This window comes from Triturus cristatus, chromosome 5_2 (genome assembly GCF_964204655.1).
Source record: "Triturus cristatus chromosome 5_2, aTriCri1.1, whole genome shotgun sequence".
Lineage (NCBI taxonomy): Eukaryota > Metazoa > Chordata > Amphibia > Caudata > Salamandridae > Triturus > Triturus cristatus.
Genome location: NC_140588.1, coordinates 88,480,713 through 88,497,972, shown reverse-complemented (window position 1 = coordinate 88,497,972; position 17,260 = coordinate 88,480,713).

The following is a 17,260-nucleotide window of genomic DNA, read 5'->3' as shown; positions in this document are numbered from 1 at the left end:
TTCAGACATTGAAAATTCTAATCTTTGCTCATTCATTTTGCCAGCTCTTTGGAGCTTTAGTGAGTAACCACAGCATTGTACATCACAGGGAGTAGCTGTATAATTACTAATGCTGATCTGACCCAGATTTACTAAAACGCTGGGAGCTCAGAGCTGATTGAAATGGGAAAACATTTGCTAGACACATTATATAGAGTAGCACGCTGAGCATTTCATTAGCCGTGCTTTTTCAGCACTATCCATTGCACGAGCCTAATGGTGAGCAAGGAATGCCAAGTTTATACTTGCCATACACCCTCCAGACTAAATTTGTGCTTGATAACAACTGATCAAGTGTAAGCCACATGAAATATGTAATTTTGCAAACTTACATGTTACACATAAGAATACCATGCAATATTTTGCTATTCCTTTTGCTTGGTTATGTTTGGAGCTATGATACCACGAAAAGCCTTGTTGGACTTGGTCCTTTTGGCAGGTTCACCCCCGAGACTTTTTGCTTTCTATTTGTAACTTGGTGTAGTGATTTTTGGTTTAGGCGCACTTTACCGCTGTGTCTCAGGGTAAAGTGCGTGCGTGTGTTGAGGTTGGCCTGCCCTCCCATAGGAATGCATGGGGGAATGTATGTGTCCTGGTAGTTCCTGATGCGTGGGGTGTGCAGGCCCAAGTTTGGTATGTGCGGACTCGTGTGAGTGAATGCTGCGCGATGATGTGTGCGGCTTGCATGTACCTAGTGTGGAAGTGCCACTTCTAGAAGTGGGCACTTCAGTGTGCAGTATGAAATGTGTGGCTTGTCTGGCGATTGGCTGGTGGAGGTCATGTGACGGGCTAGGGATTCCCCAGAGTCAGGAGGAGTCACCCAGTGGTGAATGGGGAGTTAGCATGCTGATGGCTGGGGAGGAGTATACCTGGGTCCTGAATAGGACAGGGCTTTCCCCACACAATGCTGGCGCCGGCCCCTGTGGTGCGTCTAATGACCCTAGCCCTGCCAGTGAATAGGGAGAGGGGCTGAGCAAAACAAAGTGCTCAGGAACCTGTTGGAACTGGTTCGCCCCTTCCCTGCACATTCAGACAAAGACTTTTACTGTATAAAAAGGGGCTGTGTCCCCTTACAATTGGTTCTCTTGCTGATCCAACTTGAGGGGGGCCTGCTGCTGCTGGGCGCCAGGAGAGACCGCCACTGGGGACTGCCTCCCTGCTGGAGGGCCCTGTGAGCTGGCTCTGGGCCCAGTCTTTGCCCACCTGCCTTTTGAAGACTTTATTGCTGGACCTTTTTCTTGTAGCGCCTGGGAGCGCTGTGATTTGCTGTATAGCGCTAGGAGCGCTTCATTTTGATGCCCTAGCGCTTCTAGCGCGCTCCTGTGTGACCTCGGTACAAATGAGGGAATCCCCGGCGTAGGGATTCCCCCCCTTGGGTATCGGATCGAGCGGGAGCCCACCCCGCATTGTGTGTTCGTTGGCGGGTGCCCACCCCGCTTATCTGATCCTTTCGTTGGCGGGTGCCTACCCCGCTTATGGGTAGTGGTTATCGAGGGAGCCTACCCCTCTTACGAGCCAAGGATCACCGCCGCGGCCGGGGAAGCCCCGGAAGTCAGGCAGCGCTGACTAGGACGGGGGCGTGGCCCAACCAGGAAGCAGACGGGAGACTACCCCGCGCTCCTGGGATCCTGACGACGAAGGAGGAGGAAGCCGCGTAGGGATCGAGGAAAGCGGACGGGAGCCTACCCCATGCTTCCCCACGGAGAAGAGGACGTGACTTCCCGGCCCCGGAGCAGAGAGAGAACGGAGGCAACGCGGGAGTCCCCAGAGCAACGGCCCGGTGAGTGCAGAAGGGCTGGGGGACTCCACGCATGTGCTGGGGGTGCGGGGGCAGTGCTTACGAGCCCCGTGAGGCTCCAACATTCTTAAGGGGCAGTGATTGTGTCCCAGAGCCTGCGAGGCTCCAACGTTCTAGGGGGCATTGACTGTGAGCCCACGAGGCTCCACTGTATACGGGGGCCATTCCTTTTTGTGTGTCCAGAGCGGCCCCGGAATGCAGCGGGCCGCTCCAACGTATTTAGGGTCAGTACTCTTCGTTGGTTCTCGAGCCGGTGAGGCTCCCACGTGCCCCTCATTGTTCGGATCCGAGCGCGAGTGCGCTCCAGTGGGAGAAGGTTCGTGTAGAGCCCCGAGGCTCCCACAAATTACATATTTGTTTCCCAGGCACAGTGGTGCCCACGCTTGCTTTCTCCAGCTGCCCAGCACTTAGTGGGCAGCTGCAACGTTTAGGTGGTGGCCTCTATGTTTTAACTTGCGCAGCTTGCGCAGCCGTGCCCTGACTTTTCCGGACACAGAGCGTCCTAGCCTGGACAAGGCCAGTTGGCCTAGGGACTGCCACAGGTGGTGGCATATGAGTTCTTGCCTAATTGTTCCTTTCCTTGCACCTCTGAATGTGTTTTCATGCGTCATGTGCCATTGCTTTACACCTCTGAATGTGTTTTTATGCATTATGTGTTTTCCTTCCCTACACCTCTGAATGTGATGCATCATGTGTAACGTTCTATTACCCCTACAGGTATTGTGATACTTAGGTGGTTGGTTGCTTTCTCCTAGTACAGGTGGTGCTAGTGAGGTTCTAGTTCCCTGCGTGACCGTTTCCTAAGGTAGTTAGGGTTACGTAGGTGGTACTTCCCTGATACCAGTAAGTACTGGTTGTGTGCTATACATATTATTTTTGTGCTACAGTAATCTTATATATTTTATGTGCTAAGTTCTAAAAGTGCTAATTCCTGACAGTGGTCCAGGTGGCCCTGTCTTGTACATATCCCTTGTAAATTCTGCCCGTGCCTGTTGGCACATTGTAAAGTGTGTGTTTTTATCTAATGTGTTGTGTATAATACAAAGGCTATTTTTATAGAATACCTTGTGTGGAGTTTCCTTTGTGGTGGGCCTTGGGTGTTGTTGCTGGGTGCGCGCGCAAACGCTTTACACATCGCCTCAGAGATAAGCCTGACTGCTCGTGCCAAGCTACCAAGGGGGTGAGCAGGGGTTATCTTTGGCGTGTAACTTCCTTGCCCTGACTAGAGTGGTGGTTTCTGCCTGGCTTTGGCGCAAGCCCTAGCCAACCAGAAATCGCCAGTTCTAACAAGCCTAGTCAAGCTATTTTAGCACATTGCTTTTGGGTCTAATCCTTGGAGTGTGTTAACTGTTCCCACCATATTACACCCCCTTAATCACAGATTATGCAGCACAACATACCAAACCATTTGTCTTTGGGCTTCCATCAAATTTTTGGCACAATACATATTTTGCGCATGAAAGTTGATTAACACTGCTGTTTGTGCTGCTTGAAATCGCAAGAGCTGCTGTGCAAATACACACTATAAAGCATGTTTATGAGCTTGGTTGTGGAAGAGTGACGCAACCCAAAAATGAGATTTATGAAGCCAAGCTATGCATGGCCTGGAGTGGCTTCATAATTCTCGAGTAAAGCAACACAGCTCAAATCACTGCATTGCCGTACTCTGCACCAGTGAGGTGTTCCATGGGTTTTGCGTGGGTGTTCTCATGAAATATCCATGGATTTTGAGTCATTTGTTGATTTACCAGAAGTGGTAGACCTAGGAATGTGCCCCAAAACTCCCCAGATAAGGCATAAGAGGAAAAATATCTTTATTTCTCCTCATCTGTACTCTTTCTACGTGTGCTGAATTCTGCAGCAAAAATAAAAAGAGGGAAATGCCACAAAGGATTGTTTTTGTGCATCAAAACAATCCACCTTGCAACTAAGGCACCCTTGTACCATGGTGCAAGGGTGCCTGCGTTGGTGCTAGACAGCCAAAAGATCCCAGCGCTCAGAAAAAGGCATGAATGCGCCATATTGTTTTAAATGAAGCCCATTCATGCAATTTTCCTGTCACACAGTGCAGCACATCACCCAGTGCAGCGCAGCAAGGTGACTTGCTGCGCTGCACTGTGTGACAATCTCATAAATCTGGGCCTCTGTGTCAAGCGTTATCAAACTTTAAAAAAAGAACATTATTGTGATAATTTCATGCCGAGATATCAATAATACAGCTGAAAAAGTTAGGTTTGACAACTGTTTGTCTATTGATAGATTTGTAAATGGACACCTCTTATAAAACTAGGAACAGTAGGTAGCTACATTTATTTTTTAAACTAATAATTTCTTTTATCTGTTTTATTAAAAGAGGCAAATACAAGAATTATACTGTGATTTAGTGGGCAAAAACGTATCTGGAGTGATCAAATATATGTGTGTTCGTTCAATCATTCATCTGTTCATTCGATTTTGGGCACAGTCACCCAGCACTGTATACCTGCAAAGAAAGTTTCATTTTGAAGACATTTCCGAAATTCATTTAAACGCCCCCAGGGTTCTGAATTCATATGAAAACAGATGGGTGATATTATTCTCACAGAGAATCCTCTGCACTTTAGGTCAGTGACACACACATAGCAATTTACGACAAACTCCCTGGCCGAAGGAATTATTCATTGGAAAAAAGGTAAGAGGCAGGGGATTAGGTTGATTAAGCCTATTGTTCACTTGTAGCAGTAAATCTGTTATTTAGCCATATACACGCAACGTCTGTATGTCATGAATTAATAGCATTCAGAAAAAAATCTGGATATCTCTATGTAAGTTTAAAATTAAATCCTTGGACAATCAGAGAAATAGGACAACTGTGGAGGGAAAAATTATTCAATAAATTATAGAATAAATTATATTGAAAAATGTGTTTCCTAATAGAAGAATACACTGGACCGGATTCATCCACCCATTTTCAGGAGTGAATTTACATTTATGACCAAAAGGCTCCATATACACCTATCAGGTACCTACAAAAGGAAACCTAACAAACCTAAATGAATTTACTAAGGATTAGCTGCACACTCTGGGGCAGATTTACTAAACTATGACGCAAGGTAATGCCAAAAATGGAAGTTGCTGTGCTGCATTGTGTGAAAGAGAGAGAGCAGAAATGAGTCATATCTTTAGCACATGAAAGATTAGTTCTCTTTGTAGTGTTCTGCAGAATGCCCCACACATGCAAAGAGGAAGTAACGAGGAGAAATAAAGGTATTTCTCCTCATTACACCAGCCTCGAGTAGGTGCACCATTTGGCACAAACCCATTGTTACTGACTTCAGTAAGTATAGGTTTGCTGTAAAATACATGGGCGGATGCACTTGAGCACCCATGCTCCTTGCCGGTGCAAGGTAATGCAAGGCAGTGATATGCTCTGTTTTTCGCTAATTTGGGAATTAAATAATTTGCAAAGCTACGCAAATCTTGATTTGCATGGCTTGGTAAATTTTGTGTTAGGACTGCACCACAAAAGTGTTGCAACCTTGATTAAAAATCTTAGCAAATCAGGGCATACAATTGTGTACAATAATGCAGTATTAATCTTCATGCAATGGATGGGGAGAGGGCAGATCAAGGAGTGGTTTGCTTGAGAGTTTGTGGATACATTGAGAATATACCAAGTCACTTAATTTGCTCAGCAGTACATTTGGAAAGATGTGACGAATGCAGCTCTCTGTACATAAAGGTCTATGTACAAAGTTCAGTTTGTAGTACACAAAGTAGGACTATAACCGTACTACTCATAAACCACGCAATGCTCTTAACCTAGGGCCACATGTATCAACATTGGGAATAGGGATTACCTAATTGCAATTTACTATGAATCGCAATTAGTTAATTGCTATTCCTAATAAATGAAACTCCAAGAGTTCCATTTAGCAATTGCTAGGGTGTCACAAATCAACCTATCTCATAAAAATAATGGAATCGCTAAAATCACGGGTGCCAAAACAGGTGTAAATGTACTCCAGCCAAGCACTGGATGAAATCAAGCACTCACATGGCAACTAACAGGTACTGCAAAACCCTCAATTGGAGCAGGGAAATAAGGTAACATCCCATTGGAGCTAATGTTACATATTTTTTGTCAGTTTGGATGGCTTTAACACACAAAACAAACTTTGAGAATTCAACACATGGAAATAGCAAGTGTGGATACCTGTGTTAACATGTGTTGGCACTTTAAAACCAGACCTACAGGCTTGCAAATGTTTCTTTTCCTTATACACCACATAATAAATGCTGCTTTCATCTCAGAAAGCTACTATCTTTCTAGATTGGAATATCCATTTTTTTTAACAAACTTTATTGAGCCAATAGACAGAGGATATTACATGATATCAGGTTTTCATGGCAGTTTTCATTTTTGTGTAGCATTGACTCATCATACTTTGTGAGTGACTGTACATGCTTCAATCTTTGTACCCAACAGTTACACAGCTTAATAATTACAATACAATAAGTGCCACACGCAGATTCGTCTATAGTAATTAGTAATGTCAATAAGGTTCCATGACATATATTTATACTTTTATTCCCTAAACTAAATTAAATTAACTACCCCCTCCCTTTCCCATCCCCCTTCATGGTCTGTTCATGTGTTGCCGTCTATTTTGCCTCACATCCTTGAAAACATTATGAATTCCAACCTATACCCCTGGTGTACTAGGTACCTTTTCCCCATAGTTTACCCTAATTGTTAGTAGCTGTGCGCTTAATGGTGTAATAAATCAGGGTAGTGGATCGCCAGTATAAGCGCTAGATCTAGGAAACGCAGGCAGACCTTCCGAGCTTGGTGCATTTAAGTAGGCCTAAGAGACCCTCTAATATGTTGTCTGTCATTGTGAGGTGTGTGATTTCTCCCAACACGTTGTGGATATGACCCCAATAATCCTGGAGGCGTGGGCAAGCCCACAGCATGTGGACGAAGCCAGCCTCTTCTTCCCTGCATCTCGGACAATAGTTTTGGGCCTCCGGTGAACATGCAGTGTCTCCACTTCGGAGTTAGGTATGCACAATGAAGAACCATAAACTGTATAAACTTAAGTTTGGCACTTCGGGAAACCCGTAGATTGGAACATCCATGACTATGTTTTACTGACTTGGACTTTCTGGATGGTATCCCACTACAACTCACAAAGGCATCTCATTGGAAAGACCCATCACAATGCATTTGATTTGAGATAGGGCGTACTACTATGACTGCAGAATAATTCAAAGGCTACTGGCAGACTCCCAGGGAATAAATGAGCCGGTGAACTAGAAGCGAGAGGCCTCTGTGGTCATATATATTGGGGGTGTTGTGGGGCCTGACCAGTCTTTATTTCTGACTGCCTCTTCTAAGTTCATGGCCCCATCTCATATTCACTAATATTATTCTCCCTTTTCGAGGTAACTAACTTTAACCCCTCTAGTGTGGTGGAAGACTCATTGATGTCTATTGCACTACATATGTATTGCGGTGGACGTCAATGGGTTGTCTACTGGGCAGAGGTGTGAAGAATTCTAAGTTTTTTGCATTAAGTCTTCCTTCAAGGTATTTCTTCATTGGGGCTAGTGTGGAATTGCTTCCATGTCAGCCCCTGACAATCAATTATTTCAGCACATTACGGCAGTGCAGGAAGTAAGGGCAATGCTCTGGGGGCTTATTTACAAACCCATTGCACCGCCGTTACGTCACTTTTATTGACGCACTGGCAGCGCAATGGAGTTCCCCATATTTACATGGTCATGTAAACTCTGCATGACTTTTCATGGCCTTGTAAATATGTTTCCCTTTCACTCATAACTATCTGTCAAAGGGGCATTCCATCGGTGTTGCTGTCGGTATTCCCATGCAACATCCATGGAACTTGATGCATTCCCAGATTTACAACATTTTGTAAAGCTGGGAATGCGTCAGAATCCTACGCCTCCCCAGGGGATGCGTAAGGAGGCACAATGATGAAAAATACTTTAATTTCTCCTAATTGTTTCCTCCTCCAATTCTGCAGCATGCATAGAAAGAGGAAAATGCCTTTAATGATTGTTTATATGCAGGAAGGCACAAAAACAACCATCCTCTAAGCACATGCACCCTTGAAAAATGACGCAATGGTGTCTGCGCCGGTGCAGGGGAGAAGGACAGGAATGCAACGTATCTTGTAGATATGGTGTATTCCTGCCCTTTTATTTTGATGCACAGCAGAGCAGCTCAAAGGCTTGCTCTGCTGCTGTGCGTCAAAATATTTCAAATGAGGTCCTAAATGTTTTGCCTATTGACTACTTTCATCCTTTTCAGGATGAGGACCTCTTTGAGGAAATTATGCACCAAACACATTGTGCACTAAACAGTTTCTGACTGAGCATAGAGGTACTCTGGCACCTACTTCTGTGACAAACCTTTGGACTCCCACTTTACTTAGGGAGTTGAAAAAAATTCAGGGCCTTGCAATAAACATGGACCTAGTGCACAAACCATCCGTACAGTTCTTACTGGACTACTGGTATGGTTTGGGGAGTACTTAGTTAAACACCGTTCATAAGCAGAGACAAGTTTTTGATTCTGCACTGTATGTTGCATTTCAGTGATAACTGTATAGCATTGCCCCGGGACCATTCAGATCACCAAGAAAGAATTTGCGGGTGATGAGTCGTTGATCCTTTACAAAGGGTGGCTGCGGTCAGGGAGCACATACCAAGCAGAAGAGTTTGTGATAGCATCAAAAAGTACATATTGTGCACCGGCTTGCACTGGTTCGTTATACAGCTTGAAAGTATATACAGAGATGTACTCCACTATAAATCCTGCAGGGAGGCCATTCACATTAGGAATCAATGAGAAGATTGTACAGGAGCTTACACAATTACTTCTTCATCAGGTGATACCACTTAGAGTAGACGACATTTGAACAGGAGCCCCCCCTAGTCAGTGAGCTGTACAAATCTGGCACTGTGGCTTGCAGTAAAATTTGGAGTCACCTCAAAGGTTTCCATCAGAAGCTGGTTGGTAAGAAGCTTAAAAAAGATCAGAGCACCGAGTTGCATGGCAACAAGATGCTCACTGTCAAAATCTCAGATGGGTGGAAAGCATATGTGCTCACTACAATTCATCATGAGAGCATGTTGGAAAGTACCATCTTTTGTGTGGAATTATTATCACAGATTGTTGCCTTCTGTTGCTTAGCCATTTTCTGTTTGCCATAGACCTATATGCACTTTACCCATTCCAATCAGTGGTAAAGTGCTTGATTTCTCCTTTTTAAACATGGCAACATTGGCATACACCTAACTGGCACTTTTAACTTGCTTGCAAGTCCCTAGTATATGGTACTATCTGTACCCAGGTAAGTACATTAAATGCTACTAGTGGGCTGCAGGCTCATTGTGCCACCACTGCAGTAGCCCAGTAGAGCATGTCTCCAGGCCTGCCACTACAACCTGGGTGTACAGTTTTGAACTGCCATTTCAACCTGTCAAAATCACCCTTTTGACAGGTATAAACATTCCATTTTAATATCTATGTCACCCAATAAGGTGGGTGCATGCTATTTAAAAGTAGGATATGGAGAGATTATTGATTTACATGTCTGGGCAAAAAAAACATTTTCCACAGTAGCAAGGATAGCTCTCCCATCAGAAAACACTGGATTACATCACAGCACCTTGTAATGCTTACATTCAGTTTGAGAGCAGCTGGGAAAATGATTTAAAGACTCATTCTAATGGTAGTTTAAAAGTCAAGTTAGTGGCAATTTCAGATTTTCTTTTAAGGAAAATAGACTTTAAAAGGAAAATAAACTTCTATAAAGTTGTCTCTTTTCTGCCAAGGATCAAAAGTCTCTTTCTGCCAGGCTCCAACTATCACCTGACTAATGATGGCTCCCCTGTGGTGAGATGTATTTTGCTCCCAGACAGTGGACAAAGGGCCTTGGGTGTGGGAAGGGAGTGCCCCTCACTGACAGGATGACCTTTGGGGCTGTGCCCAGCCCCTTCTTCTGTGCCCAGCCCCTTCTTCATCTTCAAAGGATGCCTAGCTTGTCACTGGCAGATGAAGCTCACATCTGGGCCTGTCTGGAGTACTGCCAAGAACTGGTTTAGAGTGTGGATAAAATATTGACTCCCATCAACAGGCTGGTAATGGGCATAAAAGTGACATCCCCAGATCTCTCCTCAGAGCACTTCTGGACCTTTGGAGAATCAGAACAAGGACTGTTCTGCTGTCTGAAGACCCTGAAGGAAGACTGTACCTGCTCGCCTTGATCCCATGACCCCAGATGTGACCCCAATAGTCAGTTGGCTGACCTCCTGTTTCAGCTACAGGGACTCAATAAGCTGCCAAAAAAGTGAGATAGCATTTTTAATCAGAGAAGTTTGGGAACACAGATTATTTGAACATTTGTTATTATAAATTGTATTTCTCTCTTTTTTTGGTTCCCAAATGTAAGCCAAAGTGCAACAAAGCGTGCATATTTCAAAATGGCCTCTGATTCATTGGATGGTATCGATAACCTCCAATTCAGAGCTGTATGAATAACCTCTATTCCTAAACTCAGCATCTGGGACAGATTAAACAAATGCATAGGTTATCCTCAGAGCCATTTTCACATATTAATTTCACAATAATGATTGCCTGATAGATGCCTAATGAAAGTACCAATGCAAGCTGCAGCTAAGTTGTTGGCTTTGGGTATCACATGTTTTTAGAGAATCAACAAATATTATATATCACTTCAAAAGAAGGTCCTGATGGACCTAATGGTACAATTCTTTTGTAAAAAGGCTGTCAGGTCAAAAAGTCACAGATGAAAACATTATCACCAATTTCTAGTTTTTGCTCCTTATTATCACGTTTTGGTTTCAATTATTATTTCTGGGAGAAAACATGAGCAAGCTACAAAATTGACTCTGCCGAATTCAGAAGCTTTTCTACTTTCACACATGAGTTTTACCCAGTGCTTAATTTGAGCCGGAGCTTTCCGGTGATCAGCACCGGCACCTAATCATCAGCACCGGAGCTTATAGCACCAATTAAGGGCACACACATTTGGAAGGAAGGTGATCTTCCCCATAATCACAGAATGTTAAGCCATGCCGAGACTCGAACCCAGTTCCCCAGCTCAAAAATTGGCAGCTCTAGCCATTAGGCCAAGTCCTCTCCAGAATAATAGGTGCTAAGGCTCTAGTCAGGAGGCAGTTTGCACCAGCACATTTCTCCTGTTATTGCTGCCTCGGCACTTTTTATATATAAATTAACCACTGGTTTTACCCCAGTTTCCACTTTAAACTGCAAGTAGCTTAAAAGCACAAAAAATAGGAAAAATGGAACCTCACTTAGAAAAATGTAAAAAAAGCGTTCTTATCACAGCAAACGTTTTATTTATGCCACTTTTAGAACAAAAAAACCTTTCTCACAAAGCACTTTTTTCCGATTTTCTGTAAAACACACAATTGTGCTACATTTTCTTGGTTGCCTCCACGGAAATCCACAAATACACAAACCCTGGTAATACTTTAAAATCTCTAATCTGTGCGAAAAAGGGATGGAAATTTGGCCTGGATACCATTTGTGGGAAATGATATGAAAGCCTAAGTGTGAAGCGTCTAAACATAAAATATTATGCGAAAACGAGAGAGGGAGGGTGTGGGGAGAAGCCTCAGAAGCTAAGGAGTTCACTGGGATAGTTCTGGGCACTGGAGGAAAGTTATTGCCAAACCACAAGGTGGGTGGAGAGAAGAGAGATTAAGGGAGTCGAAGGTTGGGCCCTGGTCCATTTGACTTATAGGGTTCACACCATACATGTTGCAACAGAAGGGCTGCCAGGTGATTCAAAGCTGTTTGATACCTCTGAAGGTACCACTGTAATAGTGTAAAGTTGCAAAACAGAAGGGGCATTGAACACTGCCTGTGTCAACTCATTATGTTGCTTTCTGCCTCTGCATACTATTACCTGGACCCATTGCGAGGAAAATAGTGGCCCATATGACTGCAGGTATCCACAATGTGAATCTGGGTTTCCTGACCAGGAGTGAAGTCAGGGACTTGCAAATAAATATGAGTGCTCAGAGTCCAACTCTGCTCTCCCCATGATGGATACCCATGAAAACCAACCCCTATAAATCTCTATGGATGTCCCAATGTGTACTTGGGCTAAGCAAGCGTAAACTAAGGAAAAATGAACTGAGGAGTTAAGTTAGTGGGAATAGGTATTACTAACGAAGGAAAGAAAGAGATTCAGGGAGTTGTGGTGCAACAGATGGAGGAAAGGGCCACATGAGGCAAACAGCAACACTTATCCACTGAAGGAACATGCTGTGCCTTAACTCCTGGTGCTGAGGTGATGGAGGGGAGGGCAGAAAACGCTTGTGTGCAATGTTTCTGCAGCTCACAATTATTGAGTCTGTAAGAATGAGGACAGGGCATGTAATGAAAGGTTATATTCTATGCAGTAGGGAGCGAAGTTAGAGTGTTTTTTAAAATACTTAGATGCCACAGCTAAGAGTGAAAGGAGGGTATATTGCTGCAGAGGGAATAAAACACAGTAGGATTGTGATAAAACACTACCTCTTACCATCTATGGCTTCAATTTGTTTTTTAATTAGGTTCCACTGTCTCATCACTTTTTAAATCTGCAGAGTACTCAATTTCTAAAGCATAGAACCTGAAGTTGGGCTCCTTCATTATTTCCATCCATGCAGTAAATCTCTTGCATAAACAAAGAATCCACACAAAATTGGGCTACTATCTGCCAGTACTGCATAAAGGATACCATCCTTGCAAGAGTGGTGAAGTATTCTTCAACAGGAAGCCTCCAAACCAATTAGTAAAAGAAGGTCAGAGATTCCAGTTCAGAGGCAAGACATTTTATAAGACTAACCACTGAGTGCACAGTAGAAAACAGGGAAACCTATAAAAGAAAGAATAATAAACCACTAGCCAGGGAATGCATAGCAAAGTGACAATGATGCAGTTTTGATAGAGCATGCCTACCACCGCAACAGTGTTGGAGGTAGTGCACATAAGGCTAGAGACAATGACAAATGCTCTGAAAAACAATTAATGTCCCAACAGCATGGGTAGAAGCAGAATCTTAATATTTTTCCACTGTCCTTGAATGTTCTCCAGTATGTGTGGGCCCTGTTTCTGTGGGACCCCTCCAACTGAAAAATGGTGCTCTTCATTTAGTGTACTCCTAGAAGGGAGAACCTCCAATGAGCCGCACTCTGTTGAATCAAATAGGGTAGCCTTGATTGGACATTCAAGACAGGACCTGGCTGGTGATAACATTTTATAAGTAAATTGTTTGGTGCCAAAGCTGTATTTAGTGAACTAGCTTGCTAGTATCTGTGTGTACGTAAGTATATCTTTCTATCTATCCACTTCATTGCATGTTGATCGTCGCTAATGGGAAAGTTATGGTTCATGAGCACTTTCCAATAGACTGGACCAATTTCTGTTACACCAACATAATTTGCCATCATCTCAGTAATTTCACATAGCAAAATATACACATAATACCCAAGATAATACCTTTATGCCATGATGCATAATGAGAATGACAAGAATCCGAAGAGAACAAGACTTTATCACAAGAACTGTTCTCTGCTGAAAACCAAAAGCCAAACAAAAGAGAGACAGACTAAGGAACACCTGGATGATCCAGAACTGATAACCCTGAACCACAGCTGGTGCACCTTACAGAAATTTGCCTGCAACAAACAGAAGTGGAGGTCCTTCACAGCTGCCCTACATGCAAGCTGACAAAAAGGGCAGGTGTAGTAGAAGTAGCAGTGAACATGCAAATCAGTCTGATCTGTTACCCGACCTTAGAATTCAGGTATTTTTTTAGTAGAAAACTGCAGTTCCAAAAATGGGCGGCAGTTATTTTAATGTGGGCACCCTAAAATCAATGCAGGCATGCGTATTCAAATGTAATTTTTACCTGAGCAGACAGGTTGATTCATTTTTTTAGCATGAAACTCACTCTTCCTGTGTTTTTTTACAGGAGAAAAGTGTCATACAGATTGTGAGGCTACTGTACATATGGTTTCAACTGCCTCTTCATGTCCTGAATATTCCTCCCTCTGCTTTGTTCACCTCTTGGTCGCTTTGGATTTTGAGTTTTAAAGGGAAAGCATCACTCTCTTTTTATCTGCACTGTCCGCTGCATCCACACCCATCTTTCATTTTTTCGAAAAATCCAGTGAGTTCAGTGCTGTAATTTGCGGAAAGGTTTGTTGTTCGAGAGAAGGTAGACACTACCTTTTTGTTCTTTTCTTTTTGTTTTTCCTATTGTTCATTTGTTGCTGTGTGTAAAGGAGCTTTGAGTAGGGGTCTGTGTGGGATTATGTTTTTTTAACAGATATTTGCACATTTTTTGGGACAGTAGAAATCTGGGGATGTATATACATTATCTCCAAGGGTGTGCAAAATATGCGTAGTTTGCTTTTGTGTATTTAAGCAAAATATCAGCAAAATTGCATGTAACGGCACAAAGTGTAAATCCATTATTTAGAGCTATATTTTATATGTTCATTTTTGACACAAGGACAAAATCTGTGCTAAAAACACAGTGCAAAAAACAAAAGCACCATGAATAACAGCCACTCACGTTCGGTTGTTCATGTACATTTGTGGTAAATATTTTCTGCAAATGGAGCATTGGAAGGATAATTTTGTGACAAATGATGTGGTGTAAAATTCCTGTGAATTAAGCTGCAGTAATTAGAATTGCACTCACGCATAACTATCATTATTTGTGTTTTTTTTAGAATTCTGTATAGCCTTGTTAATAATTTTGCTGTGTTGTTTTACTGTTTGGAGTGTACTCTGCCCTGCATTTGGCCTTGGATGTATTTTTTTTTTTTGTAAAATCTTTTTTATTGGGTTTATGACATAACATAACAAAGGCAGGTCACAAAAGACTGGTCTTAAAAGTGCATTCACATCTGGGGTGTCACAGCACCAGGAACTTACAGAGACAGCAGGAAGACTAAACCAATACACTTGAAGTCGGGCACCAGCCATTGATTAGACCGGAATCTCCAGGCCAGACAGCCGGGCCTCCGGAGGCTCAACTATGTCCCCTCGGAAGGTGTTCCACAGTGACCACACCTCCTCCCACTTCCGTGGACACCCTCGCGCCGTATATACCGCCTTTTCCTGTAGCATGCACCAGTCCATATTGTTTTGCCAGTCCACCAGTTTAGGTGGTGACGATGCTCCCCACAGACGAGTAATGTTCCGCTTTGCAACCATTTGCCCCAGCGCAACCCAGAGTCTCCCCCGCTGGGGCAAGTCCGTAGGCTCCCAAATGTTAAGCAAACACCTCTTGGCCTCAGTGCGAATAGGAGTCTCCCATACCTCACCCATGCAGGACACCACTCGCCTCCAATACCGCTGCACCCTAGGGCATTCCCACAGAACATGGAAGAAGGAGCCCCTCTCACCGCACCCCCGCTGACACAATCCCTCCCCTCCCCGCCCCATCGCCTGTAGTCTGGTGCAGGAGACGTATACCCTGTGCAGTATTTTAAGCTGCACCAGACGGAGTCTAGCCGAGATTGCGACTTCCCTAGGGGATGCCAAAGCGGTGGTCCATTCCTCGTCATCAATCTCAAGGCCATCCGCCATCCACTTCTCTTTCAGGGAGTCTAGAGGATCAGGGGGGCTGTTAATCAATTTCTTATATGTGAGCGAGATGGCATGCTCTGGCATGTGGCCATCCAGCAATCTGTCCTCCAACAGGGAGGCCTGCGGGGGTCTGGTGCCCGAAGGGATGTTAGCTCGGAGGGAGTGACGGACCTGTAGATACCTAAAATATTCCGTGCGCACCAGGTCGTAAGTGTCCTGGAGATAGGCGAAGGATCTGACCCCCTCCGGCCCCCAAAGGTCCCCCACCCGGGAGATCCCAATAAGATCCCAGCTACGAAACCCTTTTGTGTGAAGCAGGCTACCCAGCCTCTCCGATGCCCACAGGGGTGTGGCCAAGGTAAGCGTGTTAGACCAGCCCAGCGCCCTGTGCGCGGCGTGTCATAAGTGAACCGAATGCTTCGTAGGCCCAGTGAGGTGGAGTCTGCCCGATCCGGAGTACAGCACAACCTCGAAGCTCCCCCCCGGGAGCAGCCATCTGTCCATCGCGTACCCCGGGTCGTTCCCGTCGCAATACGTCCCCTGATTTATCGCCGAGAGGTGAGCGGCCCAATAGTACTTGCGAATATCCGGGAGGGCTATCCCCCCGTCATACCACCCCAGCGTAAGTTTCCGTAACGCTATTCTGGGTGTACCCGACCACAGGAGGGTCCGCTGCGCCGCCTCCACCGCAGCAAAGTACGAGGCAGGCACCGGGTCTGGGTGGTTTTGGAGAGCGTACAAAAATCTAGGGAGCGCCATCATTTTAAAAAGGGCCGCACGACCCAGCAGCGACAACGGCAGCTGCCGCCACGAGGTCGAATCGTGCTGGAACCGCTGGAGCGGTGGCATGAGGTTCCTCTCAAACCGGAGAGGCCCATCCCGTGTGATAAACACTCCGAGGTATCGAAAGCCCTCCTCTGCCACTACAAGCGGGCAACCGTCAGGGAGCCGGGGAGGACCGCCGTGGAGAACATAGAGGACCGATTTAGCCCAGTTGATGCGGAATCCGGAGTTCTTCCCAAAGCTGACAAAGATATCTATTGCCGCCAGAATTGATTTCCGCGGTCGTGAGAGATAGAGGAGGATATCGTCTGCATAGAGCGAAATCTTGTCTTCCCAGCTCTCCGCCCACCGCAGCCCCGTTATGCAGCTGGCCTGCCGGATCCATGACGCCAACGGTTCAAGTGAGAGCGCGAATAGGAGGGGGGAGAGCGGGCATCCCTGTCTGGTGCCCCGTTCAAGGCCAAACACCTCAGACACCCTACCATTAATCACCACCTGAGCCAGCGGCTCCGAATAGAGAAGGCGGACCCAAGCAACGAAACACGGACCAAATCCCAGTTTTCGGAGTACGGCCATCATGTATGGCCACTCGAGGGTGTCGAATGCCATGGTGGCGTCAAGCGACACCACCACCGCGTCTTCCTGAATCGTGTGACACCGTCCCAGCACCCCATGCAGGCGGCGGATGTTAAGCGCCGTGTTACGGAGGGGCATGAAGCCGGACTGGTCCGGGTGGACCAGCTTGGGGAGTACTGAGTGGAGCCTGTTCGCGAGGGCCTTAGCAAGAATTTTCGGCTCCGCGTTCAGCAGAGAGATCGGCCTGTACGATGAGCAGGCATCTCTTGGCTTCCCTTCTTTTGGGATGGCCACTATAGTCGCCAGGCGCTGGTCGCATGGCAATATTCCTACCGCTGCGCTCTCCTCGAACATGTGGAGGAGATGCACGCTAAGGACATCCGGCTTTAACTTGTAAAGCTCGATAGGCAAACCAT